The sequence below is a fragment of the Gossypium hirsutum genome, chromosome A02 (genome assembly GCF_007990345.1).
Source record: "Gossypium hirsutum isolate 1008001.06 chromosome A02, Gossypium_hirsutum_v2.1, whole genome shotgun sequence".
In the NCBI taxonomy this organism is placed as follows: Eukaryota; Viridiplantae; Streptophyta; class Magnoliopsida; order Malvales; family Malvaceae; genus Gossypium; species Gossypium hirsutum.
Genome location: NC_053425.1, coordinates 60,972,079 through 60,999,782, shown reverse-complemented (window position 1 = coordinate 60,999,782; position 27,704 = coordinate 60,972,079). Strand labels below are relative to the sequence as shown.

At 35.8% G+C, this 27,704-nt stretch overlaps 1 non-coding gene across 1 annotated transcript; it reads left to right on the top strand.

Annotated features, from left to right (window-relative positions):
• The first annotated feature begins 24,155 nt into the window (after positions 1-24,155).
• On the top strand, positions 24,156-24,262 carry LOC121217553 (small nucleolar RNA R71). The gene has a single exon (XR_005913663.1). It is a non-coding gene; the product is annotated as a small nucleolar RNA R71 (small nucleolar RNA).
• The last annotated feature ends 3,442 nt before the right edge of the window (positions 24,263-27,704 follow it).

Here is a 27,704-nt window from a genome sequence, read left to right as displayed (position 1 = left end):
ACATTAGTATATCATTTACATTACTTGAATACAAACACAACATGCTTATCGACCATTCAACTTCCAGTTCCATAGCCACATACAAAAATCACATTTATAGTCATAACACTCCTTCAAAATTGCATCACTTATACCCTTATAATTCAATCCAAATCGAAATTCAAATACGAGTACATGATACGTACCTGATCAACTTAATAATTTAGGCATATCTAAATGAAGTTATATCGCAAATTCTCATAGTCAGAAGCTTGCTACAGCTCGATCGGGATCAAGATTCATTACAATACAGCAACCACATTTTCATAGCCAAAAGTCATCACACTATCATTTTATCACTTTATGGCATGTATAAATAGACTCACGCGTGCTACCTTAGTCCTAGAATCGACTAAACCGTAGCTCTGATACCAATAAAATTGTAACACCCCGTACCCGAGACCGTTGCCGGAGTCGGACACGAGGGGTTCACAGACTAAATTCGCTTACTATCGCAGTCCATTTTAAAATTTTCCAGGCAGTTGGCTAACTGCGACACTGTCACCTTAAAAATCATATCTTGAGTTTCACAACTCGAAAATCAGTTTCGTAACTTTTTCCTGAAACTAGACTCATATGCCCATCTACATATTTTTTTCTAGAATTTTTGGTCGGGCCAATTAGTACAGTTTATTAGTCAAAGTCTCCTATGTTACAGGGATCGACTACACTGACCTTTGCGCATTACGACTTGGATATCTCCCTGCACAGAGCTTCAATACTGATGCCGTTTATTTCTATAGAAACTAGACTCAGAGAGAAATCTATACATGTATGGCATGACTCCTAATTCTCTCTGGTTAATTTATAATGAATTTCCAAAGTTGGAACAGGGAATCCAGAAACCGTTCTGACCCTGTCTCACGAGAACCTGAATATCTCTTAACATACTGTCCATATGATCGTTTTGTTACTTTCCTATGAAAATAGATTCATCAAGGTTCGTTTACATAATTTATTCATTATTTAATTTCAATCCTACTATTTTTAGTGATTTTCCAAATCTACATCACTGCTGCTGCCAGCATCTGCCTTTAAGGTAGACTTTACCTATTTCATAGTTTCCATGATTCAACTAGCCCTTTTAGCATAAATAGCACAAATTATGATAGTGATTAACCATTCCATACCAAATGATTATAACATTATGCTCAAACATATATAAGCCATTTTCGCATGGCTATATACATTAACCAAAATATTCTTCCGCCACTAGTCTATTTTATACATGCCATAAGATAATCCAAAACATAGCAGTACCAAACAGTGGATAGTGATAGTGTGACTAGTTGCTGACGATCCCCGAGCCTGTAGCTTCGCAATGAGATCTATAAAACAGAGGAAACAGAGTAAACGGAGTAAGCATTACAATGCTTAGTAAGTTTTAAGCAGTGTCAACAGATAACATCAAATTATAACATAGTTGTTCGTATTTTTATTTCACTCTTCCTTCGGGCATACCATCCCTTTACTGAATATGCACATCTCATCATATACAATAGGCAGATAAACTTTCACATAAAAGTGAGCTCATGTGACATAGATATATCGTATGATTTCACATCACCTCTCACACTGAACCGATGTCACATAATCATAGGATTAGTCTCATAGATTGCTCTCGTATGCATCACATAACTACCTTATGATTTAGTGCAAATCAAGCTCACATATAAACTTGGAGTACATACCTGTTTAACCTTTCGCATTGAATATATTTATAAGCAATTCTTATTACGAAGTCTTACCCGGACATAATCTCCACACGAAGTTATCGGGTCTTACCCGGACAAAATTCCCACACGTAGTCATCGGGCCTTTAGAGCTCGGATATAGTACGAGCACAAAGCTTACGGACATTAATCAGTGATAATATTCTCGCATAAAGCCTGCGGGGTTTTAACCCGGATATAGTACTGACACAAATGCCCTTCGGGACTTATCACATTTATGCACTTTCACATCCATCACGTTGGCCACTCGGCCCTGTCCCATATATACACTTTCACGTTCATCACATCGGCCATTAGGCCTTATCACATATATACACTTTTACATTCATCACATCGGCCATTAGGCCTTATCACATATATACACTTTCACATTCATCACATCGGCTATTAGGCCTTATCACACATATACACTTTCACATTCATCACATCGGCTATTAGGCCTTATCATACATATACACTTTCACATTCATCACATCGGCCATTAGGCCTTATCACATATATACACTTTCTTGGCTGAATCTACATCTATCATTTTCCAATATCACAATTTAGAATTCACGTATGGGTTTACTCAATAGCTTATGAGCAACTAGAACAAGTTTATCAAGGTTTACAACACAATCTCAAATTCAGCACAAGCTGTTTTTCCTGAGCAATAGTCACTAAATCATTTATAACTGGAGCTACAAAACTCCAAATCACTTTTCGTTAATTTTTCCTGAATATAGACTCGTATATCTTCCATCCATAAAATTTCCAGAATTTTAGGTTTGGCCAATAAATACCAGATTTTTCTTAAAGTTTCCCCTGTTTCACTGTTTGACTAATCTGACCACTCTTCACTACGAATCAAATTTCTCATTTTACAGAATTCAAAATGTGTTGTATTTGATTTCATTTGAAACTAGGCTCATTAAGGAGTCTAAGCATATAAATTTTATCTTATAACCATTTTTGTACAATTTATAATGATTTTCTAAAAACCGAATAGGGGATTTCGGAGTCATTCTGACACCGTCTCACACAACTTTAAATATCTCATTATAGGAAATTCCTTTGCTTACACGGTTTCTTTTATAAGAAACTAGACTCATTAAGCTTTAATTTCATGTCTCATTCAGCCTCTAATTCAAGTCCATAAATTTATGGTGATTTTCTAAAGTCATGTTACTGCTGCTGTCCGAAGCAGACTATTTCAAATTACCCTTAAATTCCCAAGCTCAAACACTTAAGAACTTACCATTTGAGCTTAGAACATATCATGGCCACATCATATCTTATTAAATCAACTCATCATGTCCTATTATAATTGAATTTACTCAACGTTTAAACACTTAAAACTTACCTCGGATATTTTGAATAGTTGCGGATAGACTACTCGATTGCTTTTTCTTTTCCTTTATCTGATTTTGACCCTCTTAGCCCTTGAGCTTGATTCAAACAAATAGATCTTATTTAATAACTTATCAAATTAGCTATTCGATTAAATACATGTATATTATACAATTAAGTGCGAATGATTTTATTAACTAGTTATTCAAGCATTATACACATGCTCTACTCATGCCTCATCGAACATAATACTAGCTTAATACCTTGCATATTAGGATTTCATAGACATCATTTAGTTTCACATAATACACATATTGTCCCAAATCGACACAAGAGTCAAACGCATCACTCAAAATGCCGAAATCCAATTAAGTCTACCATTATAGCATTATCATATTTATGTACTTGGTAAGTTGGGTTTGAACACGTTTGGCACTAGGTGTCCAACCACATATTCCTTGAACACTAAACTCAATTTATAATCTTTCCTAATTAAAACATTTAACACCGACTAGACATGTTTACAAGCCTAGGCTGAATATTATTTTAGACATTCGAGAAATCATTTCTCAAGTCAACTAAATTTTGTATATCACACTCAAATATTCACACTAGTTTATTTTAACATTATAGCTGAAACCCTTAATTGACTAACACAACCTCTTAATTCAATATAAACACGCATACATATATATATACAGCCTAAATCCCTTTCTTAACTCGTGATTCACTAACTTGGGAGTTATTTTCTAACAAATTTTAACTTACTCTAATACCGAATGCTACTCAAGCTTTAAGCTCATGTCCTTTCATTATTAAGCAAATGTTATAACATAACTAACATCCCTTTTTCAATTTGAACATCAACACATAAAGAAATTAAACACAAAGATTCATAGCCGAAACCTATACATAACATCATTCAAGGTTTAATCCCCTAAATTCATGCACAAAGCCGAACCTATTGAGAGATGTATATAAAACAATATCTAGTTAGTACATTCAAGCACCTACGGCATTCCCTTCAATTTAATACTAAGACAAACCAAAAGATTTATTCATGTAAATTCAAAAATTTCAAGTTCATCTCTTTCACATATAAATACCAAAAATTAAGTATTTACTAGCTTAAACTCTATTAAACCTTAAAACATCAATCTATCCCCTACCATTTTCCCCCATGGCCGAATGCTCAAGACACCATAAAACTAAAAATTTTGTCATGGGCTATGTAATGAACTTAATATCTAACTCAAAATATCCTAAAAAATCCATAAGCTAACATGAATTTCTCACCTTATTCATGACTTAGAATCACTGAATGGTTGCTCCCTCTCTCCCTCTTAGAATCGGCCAAGAAGAAACAAGAATAAAGACTTGTTTCTTTCACCCCTTTCCTTCTTTTCTTTACTTTATTTCTAACCTTTTATTTTATTCCATCCTCCATACTAATATGGCACCTAGTTAATTAAAGTTAATATAAAATTCACACTTGATTATACAATTTGTAGCATGGCCGGCCACTACCTATAGTTTGGCTAATTTGACATGCAAGGACAAGCACTTTCCCACATATACTAATAGGCCACTTTAGCACTTGCCTAGCATATTTCTAAATTGTCTCACATAAGTCCCTACTAATAATTTTCACATACACTGACCAAATTGAAGTATGAAACTATCACACAAGCATTTACGCACATCATAAACACAGAATATAACCTTTAATTATTTATAAGACTCGGTTTCGTGGTCCCGAAACCACTTCCCGACTAGGGTCAAATTAGGTGTGTCACATGGGTTGGGTTTTCTGCATGCTTTATATATCTGTTCTGTTTCTGTTATGGGCCTATGGGCTTCTTTCTGAATTCTGTATAGGGCTAAGGCCCAACTTAATCCGTTTCTGTGGTTTGAACCGATTTGGACTATGGTTGGGTTAATTTACAAACTGAGTTTCCCCAATCTCACCCCTTAATTTTATCCATGCAGGTAACCCCCAACCATAGTGGACTTGGAGCTGTAAGGGATTCGGAGTGGCCACACGTACTGCAAACTTGATTTTCTTCTTATAATTTAATTAGTTTCATTTAATTTTATGATTTGGGTTTTCAGTTGTAATAAGGCCGCTTTAATTATTTTAAATGGTTTTAATATGTTTTACTAGAATAGGTATGATATTATCTTAATCGCTGAAACTGATTAGTTTTAGGGCACATTTTCAAAAATAGTAATTGATTTTAAAATATCACAACAACAAAGCAAAACTTCCGCAATGAAAACATTTTCTAAAATTAATCATTTTTCCTTAAACCGGACTTAATTGAATTGGTTTCCTAAGAACATACTCTAAGTTAAGGTGTGGCAATGGTAGTGTGCATGTCTAGGATTGGATCCGAAGGGAGCTTGGTACTTAAACAGTCCGATGGACTCACCTCCTCTTTTCTGGTTTCCTACTTGGTGCTCAGCTTCCATTCACTTTAACCTATAACGAAAATACTCTCTAAATGCTAAGAAAGATTTTAGATAAAACATGAGTTTTTCAGTAACGCTTCAACGTGACACGCTGGATTCAGCCGTAACGTCTGGGCCGGGTTTGGGGTGTTACAAATATAAACTTGATAAAATAAATAAACTTTTTGGAAGAATCAAGAATAAAAGTTTAAGAAGAAATCTTGATTATATTGAATATTTGAAGAGTAGAAATCCACAAAATTTGTGTTAAATTTACAAATTAGCTTTTTAGATTAACACAAATGAAAATAACTAAAAATAAATCCTAAGTCTAAAAAGAACTAGAAACTAAAAATAAAATTATATGTTACAAAAACGATCTTTTATCAACAGTCTTATGAGTCTATTTGTAGTGCTAGGGTTGGTCATCATCCCTAGCCCTAGGTTGGGTGTCATTTTTATGCTAATTTCCATTGTGCAGACCAAAATGTCCTCAACACGTAATTTCTTCCTGTATAGAGCCAGTGTTGCTACATTCAATGCCTGTGTCGCGATGTTGAATGCATTTTGCTTTGGCTTAGGTTTAGCTTTAGGGTTGTGTCATTACATCCACTAGCTATGTCGCGACACCAAAGGTAGTCTTGGAATTTTGGCACTCTATTCACTATGTTGTGACATTGAAATCCCATGTTGCAACATGGCAACCAACCTCGAGCTTTCAGATCTTTGAATAACGTCTTACACACTCACTAAGTACGTTAGTTTTCCCTTAGGCCTTCTTCGGCCCCTAACGTCATAAAACGACTCAAATTACACTTTTTATTAAATTAAAACTAAAATTGAAAAACTATATGAAACATAAAAAGATTGCTTAAATTCAACTCCTTAAATATGAAAACTAGTTTAATCTACTACAACGAATTATGGCAGATCAAACCCCCCCACACTTAATTCATTGTTTGTCTTTAAGCAAAGAAAGATAAAAACAAAAAATAAAAGACGTCCCTTGAACAATTATGATACAAAGACTAGTTTTGGAACACATAGCAAGGACAAATCATATATATACATATAATTCTGGCATGATATGTAAACGACTTACTATTTCTATCTCAAACACATAAGTTCAGTGTATTACAAAGTATATAGACAATAAGGTGCTGAAAGATATACGTCCATCGATAAATCATGCAGGTAATTTGATTATCCTAGCAAAAACAAATATTCAATATTGTAATTTCTCAACATAATGTCAATTCATGAATAGGTTTGCCTAGGTCACATAGGACTTTTTGGCTTGTAACATTTTGAGGCTTGGGACAGGTATGAAAATAAAAAAATAGGAAGCATTAAAAAGTTTCAAGCACGAAAGTAATTTGGCATATTGTATTGTTCCCTATTATCCCTCTTAAAAACTCTTGCCCTCTCACTGTCGTATTTCTCCTTCTCTCACCTTCCGTATTTCTACATATAGGAAGTCACAGTATAATAAAGTAACTATGGTTAGCTTATGAGTTTTTGTGAACTAATGACTAAGTTTTCTAATTTTGTGACTTTATCACTTTTGAATCATTTCAACACATCTCACTCACGATGCTTTTGCTTTCATTGCTCAATTACTTTTTTCTACTTATTTTGACATTTTCTAAATTTACCTTTTATTTTGCACATTTTGGCTAAACCTATAATCACTATATCACACTTCTTCTCCCTATTTCACTCTGATTTAAAAAAAAATCCGCCATGATGTATCTACCTATCCCTTAATACGTATGGCCAAATGTCTAAATTTGTGCAATTTGGGACCAAAGAAATAGCCTATGTACAAATTATTTTGGCTCAGGTTCTATATGGAGGTTCATCAAGACTAGTTTTCTGGCTCAATATTAGTAGTAAGGATTGATGAATAGGGTTAGATTTTTCACTTTGGGTTATACCAAACAATGCCTTAGGTCATCCGTAGGTATCTCAATATTCAAAAATTTAACTATTTATCATACATACTAGCATGCTCGTTTCCCTAAATTTTCTATGTCATTTGGTATCTTCAATTACTTAATGCTTTTTTACAGTGTAATATATAGAACTTATTAGTCTAATAATTAAAAATTAAAAATCATTCACTATCATTTCAAATTTACAGTAAACACAATCAGCCTATATACATGCTCATAGAACAGACACCAAAGGGTGTTGAAAAAATAGAAGGAGTTTCTACCATAGAAGAGATCCTTGTAGAACTGACTATCCCATACACTAAGAAGGAGAACTAGGATTTTATATTCTTAGAACCATGTAGTATAAACCAGATTTTATAACACCCCTCGCCCGTATCCAACGCTAGGATAAGGTTCATGATGCTACCTGAGTTAAACTTGACCAACTGTATAAAACTAGGCCCTGAAATTTCATACAATGTAAAAACTTATCTTTTCACAAGAAATTTGTCTCGTATACAGGCTTATGAGGCCCAAAACATACATCCGGGGTAGTTCAGAACCCAACCGAGAACTCATGAAAAACTTAGGAAATTTCATACATCAAGACCTCACACGCCCTTGTGGATATAGAACACACGACCATGTGATAGGGACACGCCCATGTCCCGAACCTGTGTCTAAAAACCTGGACATTCTGCCATAACTACACGGCCCAAGCACACACCCGTGCCCTATAACTGTGTCCTTCACACAACCGAGACACACGGCCGTGTCTCTTGCCCGTATACCACTAGCATGAATACTGATTTTATGACACGGCATGGGCAGACGCCAGTGTGGCCTGCCCGTGTACTGAAATTACTTTAAAGTTTTAAGTGCAGGGGATGCACGACCATGACACACACCCATGGGGGTGAGCCGTATGTCACTCATGGTCTAGACACACGCCTGTGTGTCTCAACTGTGTGGACAAATTAGGCTATCTTCCAAGCTATTTTATCACCCATTTTGCACAACTTACACAATATCATTTCAATATGCTAATTCCATCCCAAAAGACATCAATTCATTCAAGAAGGAACATTACATGTATTACCAAAATAAATAATAGCCATCATCTATGCTTAATACAAAATGGAGGGCTTTTATCTTAAGCCAAAATACATGAACAATTTCTCAATAATACAACTTACAAGTCTAGCCCTATACATGCCACCTTCAAAAATATAAATCAAACTATATCGAATGTTGTGGCTGATAGTGTGATAGATATCTCTGACTTCAAGGGATCTTTGAACAATTTGGCAATACTGAAAGAAAAGGGAAAGGAAAGAGAGTAAGCATAAAGCTTAGTAATTTGTATATAAACAAATATACAACAATGATCTCACCATTTGCCATTGTGCTTATAGCTCAAAGGTAAACATAACTTAACTTACTCATTATCATCTACTCGAGTCTCATTTTCTAAATTAAGCTCGTTACTCATGCTTATTGTATAGGTACCTGTAACACTCGTAACATGATCATCCTTTCTTTATCAAAATTGAACTACAACTTTCACCATTGAACCATTAGGGATATTACTGGATATTCTATGAACCTTCAACATGGAATAAATTACCGATCCCATGTCCCAGACATGGTCTTATACTGGCTCTCATATATGCGTGCTGATGCATGTCCCAGACATGTCTTACACTAGCATAACTCTTAGTCGATGAGTTTCCTAGACACGTCTTACACTGGCTATCTCTGTCGAGGCCGATGCATGTCCCAGACATGTCTTACTCTAGCACTCATAATATGAGAAGTGGTAATTATAATATATAATTGGTTTAATAATTAGCTCATATTGGTAAGTTTGTTTGATGGCATAGTTTGCACTTGTGGATAGTTATGAATCATTTTGTATGATGTTAATGTAGTGATGGATGTGGTTTCGGTTGTGGCATGTTTATATAAGTTATATTATGAATATTATATTATGAATATATTATTGCTTGTGTAATTGCTCTTTTTGGTATGGTCTGTGATAGCAAAATATGACTATGTTCTATGGACGATGAGTCAGTCATTTGAGCAAGTATAGTGTATCTAGCTAATGATGTTAATTAACTACGAAATGATATACCTAGTTGAGATTTCGTTGTGATAATAGTGTGATCTATTGAGGTTAAATTTGATGACCGAATATATATGGCTAATTGATTGGTTGAGTTTATGTATTTTGGTATGAAAAATTAGCATGCAATTTAGATGTTCTTTGATTTGTTATTTGTGTTCAAAAATGTTAATGTTGCTGTAGTGCAATATGCATAACTTGGTAATAATGACAATTATATTTGATCATTTGTTGATGTTTGATAATGACTCTTATATGGATAATTGATAAGTTTTATAATATGGCTTATTTTTTATTTGATATGCGAATGTTCATAAGCATGCAAAATAAATGTACTTTTGGTTGATGTTTGTACTCAAAATGGTTCATTTTGTTTGGTAATATGGTATAATATACAAATGTATATTGATTATATTTTTAAAAGCCAATGTCGCATATGTTAATATTTAATAAACTTTGGTTGTATGATATGCTTGGTTATTAAGCACATGTTTATAAATGAGTTATTAAATACTGAAATTCTTTGAGGTATTAGGTTTCTTTAATGATAATAATGCATGAATTTTGTATGTTTTTGAAAGTAGATTATATATGACTTTGGGTTTTCATTGATAATTGTGTTATGATTAATTTTGTATGTTTTTGAAAGTAGATTATATTTGGGTTTTCATTGATAATTGTGTTATGATTTAGATTATGTATTTAATGTTTAAAAGAATTTATGTTTTAGTTATGTGAATATAACATATGTGTATATGTAAATGTTTGAGATTTATGTCTCTTCTAGTAATGCCTCGTAACACCTTTTTGGCGACCGATACGGGTTAGGGGTGTTACATTTGATTAGTATCAGAGCTACAGTTTAGTCGATTTTAGAACTAACGTAGCGCTTGTGAGTCTAGCTATACATGCCATAGTTTATATTATGATAGTGTGATAACTCTTGACATTTGAAAATGTGTTTTTGTATAGTAAATGGATCCCGATCGAGCCATGGATGACGTGGCAGATAATGCACTCACTCCTACTCAAGGGGCAACGTCGGCTGATTTTAAGTCAATTTCAAGTAGTATAAGGGAGAGCCTAAGCAAGCCTTCTTCCAGTTAATGAATGAGTGGTTCACGGAGTTTGTTCGAATGAATTCGACTGCTCAACAACCTCTACCCCCTCAAGTTCCTGTAACTTCCCAAGTTATACGAAAAGAAAAGAAAAGAAAAGCTTATTTTGAAATTAGAAATTTTTGTGAGAGAACATCGGGTAAATCATTTCAGTCTGCATCAAAGAAATTTCGAGATGATTATAGCCATTCAAAGGCTAATATGGGACACTCGAGTAGAGATCGTGCTAGATCACATTTGAGCTTTAGAACTCCAACTACTTCAATCTCTAGTGTTGAAAATGTCAGATCTGATCAACTTGAGTGCAAACATTGTGGTAAAAGACATTTGGGTATTTGTAGATTGAATAATCAAGCTTGTTTCAAATGTGGATCTTTAGATCACTTTATCCAAGATTCTCCCGAGTTGGTTGAGCAAGATATTGTGAAAAATCTGATATCGAGTAACACTTTAACCAAGAATAGATCTACCAAAACTGTGGGAAATGTGAGTAGCAGTCAGAGAGGAATTAAAGACACAATAATTTGATCTAAGGCTTGTGCACCTGTCAGAGTTTATGGTATTCACGCTTGTGAGGAGGTTTTAACCCCAGATGTTATTATTGGTACATTTATTCTCTATGATATTAGTGAAATTGCATTGATTGATCCTGGATTGAATCATTCTTATGTGCGTGAGTCCTTAGTATCCAGTAAGACTTTGCCTGTAGAGTCTGTTGACTTTTTTATTAGAATATTGAACCTTTTGGGCCGGTGTGTTCTGGTTGATAAAATGTGTAAGAATTGTCCGTTGATGGTTTGAGATTCATGTCTTTCGGTCGATTTGATGTTGTTGCCATTCAACGAGTTTGATATAATTTTGAGTATGGATCGGTTGACTTTGCACGATGTTGTTGTAAATTGCAAATGAAAGACTATTGATTTGAGATGCCAAAATGATAAGATTAATCGGATTGAGTCTAATGATCTAAATGGTTTACCGGTAGTGATATCTTTGATGTTAGCTCAGAAATATGTGAGAAAGAGTTGTGAAGCGTACTTTACTTATGTGCTTGATTCTAAAGAACTGAAAACAAAATTGAATCAATACCAGTTGTGTATAAGTATTCAGATGTATCACCTGAAGAATTACCTGGTTTGCCACTAATCCGAGAGGTAGTGTCTGATACTGAGTTAGTTCCTAGGATGACTCCGATATCGATAGTTCCATATAGAATGGTGATCGCGTGATTCGTAACAAGTAATAAATATTTATAATGAAGATCAAACCTAGACTAACTATAATCACAACGAAAAGGCAAGCACACCTATCGAACAATAGTATAGTAATGGCAAGGCTGGGATATCGTACCCAAGGGAACCAAAAGTACTAGTAATAACTATCTTTTTATTATCTAGCCTAAGAATAAAAAGGTTTGTTTTGATTAACTAACTATTTAAACTAAGAACACACAGAGAAAAGAATTGGAGAATTGCTTTTGGGAAAATCGATTGACTTGAGACAATACCTAAGGAAAAATCCACCTAGACTTTACTTGTTATTCTGGCTCCGAATCGGACGATTTATTCATTCAACTTGTTCCGTAGAGATCCCTAAGTTATGTTATTATCCCTATTCAAGACTAATAACATCTAATCCCTAGACTGAATAACTGAGACATTTCTCTAATTAACACTCTAGGGTTGCATTAACTCGATCTATGGATCCCCTTATTAAGTTTCACCCTAATCCGGCAAAATCTTGTCACCCTATTTCTAGGCGCGCAATCAACTCTGCTTAATTATGAAAAATGTACTCTTAGACATGGTCTAATCCTCCTCTGAATAAGAGCGTGTCTTGAACCAGTATCCTGGGATATCAAAACAAGAATTAAGACCACATAATTAAGAACAAGTTAAATATTTATCATACGATTCAGAAAATGATAACAAGATTCGTCTTAGGTTTCATCCCCCTTAGGTATTTAGGAGTTTAGTTCATAACTGAATAAGAAAATATCTCCGAAGAATAAAGAATACAAAACATAAAGAAAACCCAAAACTCCTAAAGGGGAATTGAGGAGAGATCTTCAGTCTTGATGATGAATCCGGCTTCCGTCTCCCTTTTTCTCCTCTTCTAGGGTGTATTTATAGGCTTTGGAATGCCTAGAAGCCCTCAAAAATGGCCTTTTCCGAATTGAACTTAACTTGGGTAGGCAAGGACACGCCCGTATGCCACAGTCGTGTGACGTGATTGCCAGGCCGTGTTCGATCCGTTAAATTACACACGGCCGTGTGGGTCAATGACTAGGCTGTGTGAATCGTGAAAGCCTTTGTCGACACCCTCGAAAGACACGGGTGTATGAGCTACCCGTGTGGCAAGGCTTAGGCCATGTCATTTTCTCGATTTCGTCCATTTTGTCCGTTTTTGGCTAGTTTTTGGCTCCTTTCACTCTCATATGCTCTCCTAACTGTAAAACATGGAATTAAAGCATTAGGAGCATCGAATTCACCAATTCTAGTGAGAAATCATCCATAAAATGCATTAAACATGGGGTAAAAATATGTATAATTTACGATTTATCATATACCACCACATTAAGCATTTTCTTGTCCTCAAGCAAAATTCTCAACTCATAATCAAAATAAATCTTTCTAAACTTATAATTCTTATCGATAATATCTCAAAATAATCTATACGTAATCATACATTGAGAATTCAACTAAAAGAACATAAAAGTTTCAAACATTCCAAGTTGAGTATTTAATCATGCAAACATAGGTGTCTCTCCACATCTAAGTAATTACCTTTGATTCAGAATATCACAGAGTTTCACATCCTCACTAAAGATTCACTCAAATTACTCGAAGTGTTTAAGGACAATAAATGAAACACTCAGTAGTCAATAATGAAAAGTCATTACCATAGGCTTGCATGAAAATCAAATCTCCACCACTATAATTTAAGATGATACATCAATCAAAAGGTCTTTAAAGGGTTGTAGTGCGGCTTGGTTAGGGGGTGTGGTCACAAGCTAAAAATAAAGGGTTAGAATCGAGATTGAGTTGAAAATTTGCCTAACTAGAAAAAGAGTTAATCTTCACTTGCGTACAACAGAGCTTCTTCTCAGAATATGGAATTACTAATATATATACATATATATGTATTTTAAGAACAAGTTAAATAATATAGACTAAATATCAAGAACAAAACATAGCTAGGCAATCCATTCAACTCAAATCTCGACAAAAATAGGGATTAATTTAGGGGATTTCTACAATAATGGGTTAAAGGTTAATATTAAGGGTAATACGATAAATGGTTTGTTAGGCTGAAGGGGGTTTACTAGGGGTTAATCAAGGAGGTAGGCTTTTCATGGCATGAGTGGGTTAATCCTAAGTGCCTTAATCATTTTGATATACCAAATCAAATGGTGTGGTCTCGACATGCATAATCAAGCAAGTTCTAGAATAACAGTGCAATACTGACGCACTCAAAGCAATAATAAAAGTGAGCATGAAAAGATGAATAGATGCTCAAAAGGCTCAAAGTAATAACTAAACTTGGGGAAACAACCTAAAATTTTGAATTCTTAAAAATCAACTCATCATGCTTGACTCTCTATTGTCTTAAAGTTTAAATAATCAATGCATAAATCCCTATGTTTTAATTCAAGATATATCAATCAAAATCATAAATTAATTAAAATTTATCCTAAATATGATATGAGAGTTTTTTCAAGAGAACAAGATGATTATTCAGGGATTTTTCTAATAATGAAATGAATACCCCCCACACTTAAGATGTACATTGCCCTCAATGTACAAAGATAGATGTTAGAGTATAAAAATAAGATAGGGAGAGAAGTGAAACTTCCTGTATGATGAATTCCTCGAACTAGAGTTTTGGAGAGTGATCGGTTTGAGAGTGGAGGAGGATACTCCTGCGATCGTAAAGGTTCATTAGGCCATAAGTCCTGCGCCAAAAGAATATTATATCTAGTGGTAGCTATGGTCATGGTCGAGCAGGACATGGTAGTCACGGAGAACCTTTCCCGGTGGAGTTGTAGTTCCTATGTGATGATGAGCTTAAGAGCTCTATATAACTGTGATAAAATCAGGAACTTTTTAGGAGATATTAGGAAGAATAAGTACTCGAAAAGAAATAACCGAAACTAATAAAAAAATAAAATTCTAAAATCTAACAAAAATAAAAAGTAATTTCAATAAAAATTAAAAACATAAAATAATAAATAAATATTTCTAAACATCTTCATCGCTGGATGGTTCATGATGTGGGACTGGCAATGAGATGTAGATATGCTGACAAATCTACTGTAAAGTAGCATCAATGTTGTCAAATCATTGAAAACACTGCTGCTCGAATCGGGTGAGGCGCTCAGAGATGTCAGCATATAAAGTCGTCGCATGAACTGGATGAGAGGGTGGTAGTGGTGGCTGAATCGGTGGGTCCTCGTGCTGTGGGGGAAATCATCAGGAATGTCCTCGTCGGTCTCCTCCTCGGTAGATTGGGCAAGACGATACTGGGGAGGGGAGGTTCCTCGGTGCCACTCGATCATCCTCATTCTAAGCATGCTCGAGATGCCTTGTGAAGACATCTACCCAGTCAATGCAGCGGCCTGCTGCTAAAGGTTGGGCCCAAAGTATTTGGAAGAGCTCTTCTTAGGGCCCTTGTGGAAACTGTAGGAGAGAGAAAATAGATGGGGAAGTGAGGATTAATGTAGGGGAAGTGGATTTTAGGATGGTTTGGGGGTTGGGGAAATGAGAAGCTTGGAAATGGTGGTCGGGATAGGGATTAGGGAGTGGAGAAGGGGAGACTTCGGCTAGGGTTTTTAAAGGGGGAAAAAGATGAACAGTGGTTTGCTTATACAGGGAAGGGCCACACGGCCTAGAGCAGCGCCCGTGTACTCTGAACGTGAGACCGTGTTTTTCGAATTTTGCAATTTAGGTCGTGCCCTGCTACTATCCCACGCCCATGTATCTTGGGCGTATGTGGCACACGTCCATGTCACATAGTCGTGCCTAGCTTTGTTCGCTTCTTCCATGCCCATGTGTTAGGGTACCACGCCCGTGTATTGTTGTCTAGGGCTTCATGGGACGGGTGTGTCTCACACCCGTGTCAAAGAAACAGAACCGAGCTTTGCCCCTGGCAAGCTCGTGTTTTTCCATTCCCTCGCCCGTGTTCACCTATCAAGTTCACCCACGGCCATGTCGCACGGCCATGGGGATTTATCGCATCTCGTGTTTTGGGGAAATCATTTACCCTATTCTCACACGATCGTATAGCACGGCCGTGTTTCCCTCCGTGTCGATCACAAGGCCTTAAGCACGGCTGTGTTTTCATCCGTGTGGAGCTGGGAACCTGTGCTTCAAATACCCTGTTAGTGACCTAAATGTTTAAAACTTGAATTTAAAAATTATTTAAAATAATTTAAAATTGTTAGTACTCAGGTTGCCTCCCGAGAAGCGCTTGTGTATAGTCTAAGCTTGACCGTTACCTTGTTGGTATATTCAGGGCGGTCTGTAGAGTCATAGCTCCTCTCGATCGACTTTAAAATCCTCACCATTATAAAGTTTGAGATGGTGTCCATTTTTTTGAAAGTACCGTATGATGGGTGACTTACCTCTATTGTGCCATATGGATGAACAAATTGAATTACGAAGGGTCCTGGCCATCATGATTTTAGTTTCCCGGGAAACAATTTTAGTCTTGAGTTGTATAGTAAGATGAGATCTCCAACTTCAAATTATTTCTGTTGCTTTAAAAGAACGTCATGGCGTTGCTTTGTTGCTTTCTTGTATAGGCGTGAATTTTCGTATGCATTGGCTCGCCATTCATTTAGCTCGTTTAGCTGTATCAACCTATTTTTTTCCTACAAGTTTGGGATCAAGGTTTAGAAATTTAATAGCCCAAAAATCTTTATGCTCTAGTTTGAATGGTAGATGACAACTTTTTCCATAAACAAGTCTGTAAGGTGATGTCCTTATAGGAGTCTTAAAAGCAGTCCTGTAAGCCCATAAGGCTTCATCTACTGTTTTTGCCCAGTCTTTTCTGTTTGATTCTACTATTTTTTCAAGGATCCGTTTGAGTTCTCGGTTTGCTACTTCAACTTGTCCATTAGTTTAAGGATGGTATGGGGTGGTTGTTCTATGATGAACTCCGTATTTCTTAAGGGTTTTTTTCAAATTGGGTATTACAAAAATGAGTGCCCCTATTACTGATAATTGATCTATGTGTTCCGAATCTCGAAAAGAGTTTTTTAAGGAAACGTACTACCACTCTAGCATCATTAGAAGGTAGAGCTTGAGCTTCTACCCATTTGGACTTGTAGTCAACTGCTACTAAGATGTATTTATTTCCAATGAACTGGGGAATGGGCCCATGAAATTGATACCCTAAATGTCAAATATTTCACAAGAAAGCATATAGTTTTGAGGCATTTCATCACGTTTAGATATGTTACCTGTCCATTGGCATTTGTCACATAAAGTAACATACCTGATAGTGTCTTTGAATAACGAAGGCCAATAAACCTGATTTAAGTATTTTGTGTGCGGTCTTAGTTCCACTATAGTGTCCTCCGGTTGGCCCTAAATGGCAGTGTTCCAATATTTTTGATATTTCTGATCCTGTAGCGCATCTTCTAATGACTTGATCTGCACATCTGCGAAACAAAAATGGATCATCCCAAAAGTAGTTTTTCACATCATTAAAGAATCGCTTCTTTTGCTGGTGTGTTAACCCTTTTGGGATAATGTTAGCAGCTAAAAAATTCGCGATGTTTGCAAACTAAGGTACCTCGGAGTTAGATATAGCGAAAAATTGTTTTTCAGGGAACGAATCATTTATTTCTATGTCATCTAGTTCTCTGGTATTAGGTTTCCGAGCCTAGACAGATGATCAGCCGCCAGATTTTTAGCTCCTTTCTTGTCCTAAATTTCCAAGTCGAATTCCTACAATAGGAGAATCCATCGAATGAGTCGAGGTATTGCATCGATTTTAGTTAAAAGGTACCGAAGGGCGGAATGGTCAGTGTAAACAATAACTTTAGACAATATGACATATGATCGAAATTTATCAAATGCAAAAACCATAGCTAACAACACTTTTTCCGTAGTAGCATAGTTTTCTTGTGCAGCCGTAGATAGGTTGAAAATGCTTATCTCTTCGTTGTCCCAATACTGCACCTACTGTAAAATTATTTGCATCACACATTAGTTCAAATGGCAAGTTCCAATTAGGTGCAATTATGATTGGAGCATTAATTAATTTATCCTTTAAAGTATTAAATGCTTCTAAACATTCCTTATCAAAGTTAAAAGGTATATCTTTTTCTAGTAATTTAGTCAAAGGCTTAGCTATTTTAGAAAAACCCTTAATAAATCTTCTATAAAAACCAGCATGTCCTAAAAAGCTTCTAATAGCTTTAACTGAAGTAGGGGGTGGTAATTTTTTGATTGTTTCTATTTTAGATTTATCCACATCAATCCCTTTACTAGAAATTTTATGCCCTAATACAATACCTTCTTGAACCATGATGTGGCATTTCTCCCAGTTAAGTACAAGGTTTGTTTCCTCACATCCTATTAGAACTTGTTTTAAATTTTTAAGGTAGAGATAGAAAGAGTTACCGAATACCGAAAATCATCCATGAAGACTTCCATGATATCATCCACAAGTTCGTCAAATATGGTTATCATACAACGCTGAAAAGTGGCAGGAGCATTACATTATCCAAAAGGCATTCTACGATAAGAGAACGTACCATATGGGCATGTGAATGTGGACTTTTCTTGATCATCAAGAGCTATTGGGATTTGGAAGTAACGAGAGAGTCCGTCTACGAAGCAGTAATATATGTGTCTGGATAATATTTCTAACATTTGGTTAATGAATTGCAAGGGGAAGTGATCTTTTCTTGTGGCGTCATTCAGTTTCCTTTAGTTTATGCAAACTCTCCACCCTGTAACTGTTCTTGTTGGGATTAATTCATTCTTCTCGTTGGTCACAACCATCATGTCTTCTTTCTTGGGGACAACCTACACTGGACTTACCCAAGAACTGTCAGAAATAGGATAAATAATTCCAGCATCTAGAAGTTTAATTACCTCGGCTTTTACAACTTCCTTGATGTTGGGGTTCAGACGTCTTTGAGTTTTCACACATGGTTTGTACTCATCTTCCATCAAAATTTTGTGGGTGAAAAAAGAAGGACTGAATCCTTTAATGTAACACCCCGAACTCATGGCCGTTACCGGAAATCGAACACGAGGTGTTACCGGCTTACTTCATTTATTTCCCCCTATATTTTTTTTTGTTCCAGGCAAGCTGGCTACTGTATCATGGTCGCTTTAAAATCATATTTTGAGTTCTGAAACTCTAAATCCAATTCCGTAAATTTTCCCCGAAACTAGACTCATATATCTATATGGTGGAATTTTTGTAGAATTTTTGGTTGGGCCAATTAGTACATTTTATTTGTTAAAGTTTCCCCTGTTTCAAGGTTCGATTACACTGACCTCTGTACCTTACGATTTAAATATCTCCCTGTAAAGGGATTCAATGCCTATTCCGTTTGTCTCTAATGAAACTAGACTCGATAATGAATCTGTACATATAAGGCATGACCTCTAATTATCTCGATAAAATTTACGGTGAATTTTCTAAGTCATAACAGGGGATCCAGAAATCGCTCTGGCACTGTTTCACAAGAATTTAATTATCTCCTAACATAAAGTTCATATAGTCATTTCGTTTCTTCCATATGAAAATAGACTCATCAAGCTTCTATTACCTAATTTATTCATTATTTAATTCCATTTCTACTATTTTTAGTGATTTTTCAATCTCACAACACTGCTACTGTCAGCATCTGTTACTAAAGTAGACTATGCCTATTTCGTTATTTTTCCTTGATCTAACTAATAATTCATCATACATGTCACAATTTATGACCATGACTAGCCATGCCAAAGACTAATCATCACCGAGCATCTCCCCACTACACTATTACCAAATCATGAATTTAACACCGAAAATAAATTAGCCATGACATATGGCGTAATAATCGAGTAGACCTCAACCAATACTCAACCACAACCGAATTACCAAGACTTGTGACCAAGCATCATAGAACCAAATCCAAACGAACATTTATGCCATTTTCGCATGGCTAAAAGTTTACATACCAAATTTCAAACAAAACATAATAGCCTATACATGCCGAAATGTTCTCCTAGACCAACTAAGAAGAAAGTACCAAAAGTTGCTAGCCGGTGTGATGACTTCGATGACGGTCCCGAGTACGCAAAAAGTCAAGTCCAAGAAACCTAAAATAGGTGACAAGCAAACACCGAATGAGTATATAACTCAGTAAGTCATAAGCATTACACTACCATCCATTAATAAAATTTTCACAAGAGGAAACAACGAAATGAGGCTAAGTACTCCATCCATACCGAACTATGCCATAGTTTCTTAGACCTTATGGTTCAATCTCATACCAAGTCCTACATTGACATTTCATACACTATTCAATAGAATAATTGAGGCATTTCCATACATCATTTTATTTTCATTACAATCATACAACTAAACGACCTTTCACCTATTCCGCGATGAACCTTATGTATCTGACTTCAATTATACTCATCACATAGGTTCAAAACTTACCAAGCTCAACTCCAAATATAAACATAGCGCCTATTAGCGATGAACTCAAGGTACTTACCCTTTCCGCTGTCCAAAATCGACTCGGTAAAGTCGCACCCTTAATGGAAATAATTTATAGAAAATATATAGTGGGTTCGCACACATAGTTCTTAATAATCAACCGCGCACACTTAGTGCCATGTACTTTAAACTCGCACACTTAGCGCCATGCATTTCAAGCTCGCACACTCAGTGCCATGCATTTCAAGCTCGCACACTCAGTGCCATGCATTTCAAGCTCGCACACTCAGTGCCAATCTCTCAACCGTGAACACTTATTGCCCGCACACTTAGTGCCGAAAACCAGCCACTCTATACGCTTCACTTCCTCTTTTTTTTTACATTCGACAATTTCATCTCTACATACATATACATTTCTATACATTTCACCTCATTAAACACAATTGCATAGGTATTACGATCATTTAAATCAATACCAAATATATGCTTAATGGCTTACCTTGTGTTGGGTAAGACGGTTCCAACTCGGCTACTCGATGATCTTTTCTTTGCCTTTGCTTGATTCTCCTCCTTTAACTCCTTGAGCTTAATCAATAAATCAACTAGTTTAACCATCTTGCTAAACATTCATAATTCAATTACACATGCATATGTATGTTTGTATATTCGGCAACCATCCTCACTAATTACCCATTTAGTCGATTATACACATAATTAAAGGTAACATCATGAATGGGCATACTTATGTATATATATATGTATATATACTTCCGAATGGGCATCACAATTAGATTTAACACCACCTTCATACTCAATTAGATGGCCGAATGTATTTATATATGTACAATGTCAACTATAACATCATTTAAACACCTAATTTCATCTCATGAACACTTGATCGAATTTTCCTAATCTAGCATATTTTCACATCTATTTGTAACATCATGTAAATCCACATATAACTACATTTCTTAATTTCCACATCTTAATGCCCATTATAGCCACTCCCATAGTCTAAATCTAACAATCGGCAACACCCACCTTTCCACTATGTTAGCCGAATACTCATTCTCTTCTTAGTCCTAAATTCGACACCTCCAACAAAATAGCTTAACAATTTCAACTTTCATGCTAACATAACAAGCAACTTAACACATCCATATAACTAGCATGCTAATAGCATCAAGGTATCAACTAAAATTTTTAAGCTCCTTAGCCGAATCCTAACTCTCCAACAACCCCAAATCCAACCATGAGATAGATAGAATTTAGACTCATCACCCAAAGGTTGTATATACTTCCAAAAATAACCTTGAACATACCTTAATCTAGAGGACCACCTTGGCCGAATCTTCCTTCTTCCTCTTCCTCTAGTTACGGCAATTGCAAAAGAAAGAAAACATGATCACTCCTTCTTCCCTCCTCATTTTGTTCATCTTTTCCTTTTTAATTCCTTTCTTTTATTTATTTTAATTGTTAACTAATAAATAATTGCATTGAAATTCAACCTAAGGGATGGGCATCATGGCATGGCCGGCCACTACTTGGGTTTTTTTGGCAATTTGACATGCAAACCCAAGATCCCTCACTTTGTTATTATTTGGTCCTTACACATTCCCCTATCATATTTTCTTAAGTTCTCAACTAAGTCAATCACACGAAATTCACATTCATAAGTCTAAATTAAATCATCAAATTTTCACACATGCACTAATACACATAGAGGACATGCAACTAAATTTTAAATAAATTCTTGGGACTCGGTCTTATGGCCCCGAAACTACATTCCAACTAGGGTCTAATTTAGACTGTCACATTTAATGTCATAAATTTTCCATGCTATGGCCTTCTTATGTTCTTTTAATACTTGGATTAATTCCACTATCTCCTTGGGTTACAAATTAGAAGCAATAATAACTGATAATGTAGAATTATTTCCAAGGAATGCGTACTCTAAATGGCTTGGTAATTGTTTAAGTTCCAGTTTGGGAGGCTCCTCAATATAGGGTTTTTGCTTAAGTTCATCGTTTATCTTAATACCCTCATATTCTACTTGTCTTGATGGAGGGTCACTAGGTTCCTCACCTACCTCCTCGCCTTGAGCTGGATACGGTTCTGTCGTCTCCTTTTGTACAACTTCCTGAAAAGAGTCTTGAGTAATATGATCATTGGAGTCAATGAAATAACATGAATCATCCTGTTCGCTAGAAAATCTCATAGCATCATAAATTTTAAATATCATCTCCTCATCACCTACTCTAAGTACCAATTTACTGTCACCCACGTCAATCACAGCTCTAGCAGTGGCTAGGAATGGGCGCCCTAAAATTAAGGGTACTTCCACATCTTTATCCATGTCAAGCACAACAAAATAAACAGGGAATATAAATTTGTCTACTTTTACGAGCACGTCTACTATAATACCCCTAGGATATTTAACAGATCTATCAGCTAATTGAATACTCATCCTAGTAGGTTTAGGTTCCCCAAGACCAAGTTGTTTGAACATTTTATATGGCATCAAATTAATACTAGTGCCTAAATCAACTAGTGCTTCTTCAATATTCAAATTACCAATTAAGCAAGGGATAGTAAAACTTCCTAGATCTTTTAGTTTGGTCGGAAGCTTATTTTGGAGTATGACGGAGCACTCCTCGTTGAGTTCTACTGCAGATAAGCCCTCGAACTTCTTTTTATTTGTTAGAAGCTCCTTCAAAAATTTTGCATATGTAGGCATCTACGAGATAGCTTTAACAAAAGGTAAGTTGATATGTAATTGCTTAAAAAGTTCAAGAAACTTACCGAATTGTGCATCAATGCGATCTTTTTTTAATTTTACTGGATATAGGACTGGTGGTGTATATTCCTTCTGCACTGGTTTGTCACTATTTTCGGGTTCTTCTTCCCTCATTTCACTTTCCACGGCTTCTTGTGCTAACTCCTTTTCAGATTCCGCTAATACTTTCCCACTCCTTAGTGTAACTAATTTGACTAGCTCTCTTGATTTGGTATTACTAAGTAAATTTCCTAGTGATCTTTCCGATATTAGTTTGGAAAGTTGGCTTATCTGAGCTTCGAGCCCTTGGATTGATGCTTGTTGATTCTTGAGTGTTGTCTCGATATTTTGGAAGCATGTTTCTAACACTGATATGAATTTTGAGAGCATCTCCTCAAGGCTTGGTTTTTTCTCTTGTTGATAAGGTGGCTGTTGAAAACCTTGAGGATTTTGTTGCTTTTGATTCCCTTGACCACCCCAGATGAAATTTGGGTGGTTCCTCCAACCTGCATTATAAGTATTACTGTATGGGTTATTTTGAGATCTAAAGTTATTATTACCCGTATAGTTGACTTGTTCCTCTTCGGTTGGAGTGTTGAAGGATTGATATTCTGTACGCACACCTCCGCCACTTGAGTCACACCTCATTACTGGATGTACCTGCGTAGAACCAAGAAAAGCATCAATCTTTTTATTGAGAAGTTCTACCTGATTTGATAGCATAGTAATTGAGTTGACGTTATAAACGCCGGCTGTTTTTGTTGGCTTAGTCCTCATGACTTGCCACTGATAGTTATTCAGTGACATTTCTTTAATGAATTCATAAGCCTCTTCAGGTGTTTTGTTGTTGATGGTTTCACCAGCAGCTACGTCAACCATTTTCCAAGTCGAGGGATTCAGACCATTGTGCAATGTATGTACTTGCAGCCAAAGCGGTAACCTATGGTGAGGGCACCTTCTCAAAGCGGTAACCTATGGTGAGGGCACCTTCTCAGTAAGTCCTTGTATCTCTCCCATGCATCGTAAAGTGTTTCTAAATCCATCTGCACAAAAGGAAAGATGTCATTATGTAATTTAGCCATTTTAGCCGCGGAAAGTATTTTAGTAAAATTTTTTTGGTCATTTGATCCCAAGTAGTAATTGACCCTCGTGGTAACGAGTTCAACCACTGTTTAGCTTTATTCCTAATGAAAAAGGAAATAACCGAAGATGAATGGCATCATCAGAAATACCATTGATTTTGAATGTATCGCAAAATTCCAGAAAATTTGCTAAGTGAGCGTTGGGATCTTCAACCTGCAAACTATTAAACTGAACAAACTGTTGTATCATCTGAATAGTGTTAAGTTTTAATTCAAAAGTATTTGTAGCTACAGCAGGTTTAACTATGCTATATTCAGTTCCTGTTAGAGAAGGTTTAGCATAATCATACATAGTACATGGAGCAGGATTTTGATTAGCTGCAATTGCAGGAGGTAGCTGATTGCCTTGGTTTTCAGCCATCTCGTCGGTTGGGAGTTGAGTATCGTCTTCTTGCTTGTTCTCCGTGTATTGTAAGCTATGCCTTATCTCTCTTTGATTTCTACGAACTGTATGATCAATTTCTTCGTCAAAAAGTAATGGTCCCGACGGGTTTCTTCTAGTCATAAATTATAAAAACCTGCCAAGAGAGAGAAAAATTAAATTAATAAAATTAAATTAAATTGCAAGAAAAATAAATGGCTAAAGTAATAAAAATTTAGCGTTCCTAATATTTTAGTTCCCCGGCAGCGGCGCCAAAAACTTGATCATGTGATTCATAACAAGTAATAAATATTTACAATGAAGATCAAACCTAGACTAACTATTATCACGACAAAAAGGTAAGCGCACCTATCGAACAATAGTATAGTAATGGCAAGACCGGTACCCAAGGGAACCAAAAGTACTAGTAATAACTATCTTTTTATTATCTAGCCTAAGAATAAAAGGGTTTGTTTTAATTAACAAATTATTTAAACTAAGAATGCACAGAGAAAATAATTGGGGAATTGCTTTTGGGAAAATTGATTGACTTGAGACAATACCTAAGGAAAAATCCACCTAGACTTTACTTGTTATTCTGGCTCCAAATTGGACGATTTATTCATTCAACTTGTTCAGTAGAGATCCCTAAGTTATGTTATTATCCCTATTCAAGACTAATAACGTTTAATCCCTAGATTGAATAACCGAGACTTTTCTTTAATTAACACTCTAGGGTTGCATTAACTCAATCAATGGATCCCCTTATTAGGTTTCACCCTAATCCGGCAAAATCTTGTCACCCTATTTCTAGGCGCGCAATCAACTCCGCTTAAATATGACAGATGTACTCTTAAACATGGTTTATTCCTCCTATGAATAAGAGCGTGTCTTGAATTAGTATCCTGGGATATCAAAACAAGAATTAAGAACAAGTTAAATATTTATCATACGATTCAGAAAATAATAACAAGATTCATCTTAGGTTTCATCCCACTTAGGTATTTAGGAGTTTAGTTCATAAGTAAATAAGAAAACATCTCTGAAGAATAAAGAATACAAAACATAAAGAAAACCCAAAACTCCTAAAGGGGAATTGAGGAGAGATCTTTAGTCTTGATGATGAATCCAGCTTCTGAGATGGATCAATCATCTTCTTTGGGGTAATTCCTTACCCCCTTCTCCATCTCTCTTTTTCTCCTCTTCTAAGGTGTATTTACAAGCTTTGGAATACCTAGAAGCCCTCAAAAATGGCCTTTTCTAAATTGGACTTAACTTGGGCTCGGCAGGGACACGCTCGTGTGCCATGACCGTGTGACATGATTGACAGGCCGTGTTCAATCCGTTAAATTGTACACGGCTGTGTGGGTCAATGGCCAAGCCGTGTGAATCGTGAAAGCCTTGGTCGACACCCTCGAAAGACACGGGCGCGTAAGCTACCCGTGTGGCAAGGCTTAGGCCGTGTCATTTTCTCAATTTGGTACGTTTTGTCCCTTTTTGGCTCGTTTCTGGCTCCTTTCACTCTCTTATGCTCTCCTAACTGTAAAACATGGAATTAAAGCATTAGGAGCATCAAATTCACCAATTCTAGTGAGAAATCATCCATAAAATGCATTAAACATGGGGTAAAAATATGTATAATTTATGGTTTATCAAATGGCATCAATCGAATTAATGAATTGAAAGCTCAATTGCAAGAGTTAATAGATAAAGGTTTCGCACAACTGAGTTTCTCTCCCTAGGGTGCACCAGTTTTATTCTGAAAAAGAAAGATAGAACTATGAGAACGTGTATCAATTATAGACAGCTCAATAAGGTGACTATAAAGAATAAATATTCATTGCCACAGATTGATGACCTATTTGATCAACTGAAAGGGGTTACAGTGTTTTAAAAGATAGATTTGAGATCAGGTTACTATTAGTTGTGAGTTAAAGACTCCAATGTGCCAAAGACTATTTTTTGAACTAGAGGTACAGACACTGTAATAGCCCAAAATTGGGTCTAGTTGGAACAGAGGTTTCGGGACCACAAAATTTGAGATATAAATAATTATTTATGATTATTTTGAGGTCTATGATATGATTCCATGATTGTGTGAAAATTTCGTGAAGAAATTCTATGCATAAAGTGCTTAATTCGAAGTTAGGGACTAAATTGAATAAGTCGCAAAACTTGCATTCTAGAAGTTTCTAGTATGAAATTGATTTGAAATATTAATTAGGAGGTCTTAAATAGCAATTTGACTAATTTCTAAGTTATGGACAAAAATTGGACATGGATGGAATTTTTGGAAAGTTTAGTAGTAAGGGTATTTTGGTCATTTAGGGGTAAAATGAATTAAAATACAAAATTAAAAGCCAATTTTGCTCATCTTCTTCACCATGGACGTGTATACCAAGGGAGACTCCATGGCTAGGGTTTTCAAGCTTCCCAAGCTCAATTGTAAGTCCGTTCTAACCCCGTTTTCCAAGTTCTTTACGTTTTTGGAGTCCCGGTAACTTGATTTAGCTTATGCTAGCAATAATTCAACCTAGGGTTCATATTTGGAAAAATACCCATAGGTAAAATTTGTGTATTCTGGTGTTTTATGATACAATATGAGGTTTTAAGTTATGTTAGACAACTTGTGCTACTCGGTTTTAAGTGAAAACGAGCAAAAGGGCTTAATCGGTAAAAATACCTAATAGTCATAAGTATATGTTAGAGTGAGAATTTGATGTTGCCATAGAAGGGAAAAGTGATCATCATGTCATAAAACATAAGAATAAGGGATGAAGTTTAATTCCCGAGCCTAGGGGCAAAAGTGTAAATATGCAAAAGTTTAGGGGTAAAATTGTAATTTTTCCAAAGTTTGAGTTAAGGACTATTTTGAATAGTACATTAATTAAATAAGTAAAATATGATGTTTTAGATCCCCGGACAACAAGATTTGAACCTAGAATGAGAGAAAAATTAAAAATTGGGAAAGTTGGTAAAATGGCCGTTTTAATATCAAGGTAAGTTCATATGTAT